This window comes from Trypanosoma equiperdum (genome assembly GCF_001457755.1).
Source record: "Trypanosoma equiperdum strain OVI genome assembly, contig: ctg_744, whole genome shotgun sequence".
Lineage (NCBI taxonomy): Eukaryota > Euglenozoa > Kinetoplastea > Trypanosomatida > Trypanosomatidae > Trypanosoma > Trypanosoma equiperdum.
This window is the reverse complement of record NW_027124692.1, coordinates 18,058-18,440: the sequence shown is the minus strand read 5'-3', so window position 1 is coordinate 18,440 and position 383 is coordinate 18,058.

The following is a 383-nucleotide window of genomic DNA, read 5'->3' as shown; positions in this document are numbered from 1 at the left end:
GTGTGAGGTGAGGTCATGCCTTGTTGTGTAATACCACATGGACATTCGGTCAATGTTTTTTTTTTTTCGAACGGGTTGAAAAAAGAGCGCTCGCATGCACATCAGGTTTGTAATCACTGCAACGAATGCTTTATTGGGGTTGAGAAGCGCGCATTGAGTGGGAGAGTACAACTCTCTATCTCTCTCTGTGTGCGTGTGTTATGCGTGCTAAAGTGTATTATGTTCTATAACGGTGTCGATGGTGGTGCCCTGACAGCAGTGTATATATATCACTGCAGTGGGTGTTGTGAACACGTGTGTATGTCCTTTGTGTTTTCAACTGAATTGTTGTGTTTGTTAGATAAAACCTTAAGAGTTCGTGATCCATTAGTTGCACTGGAGAA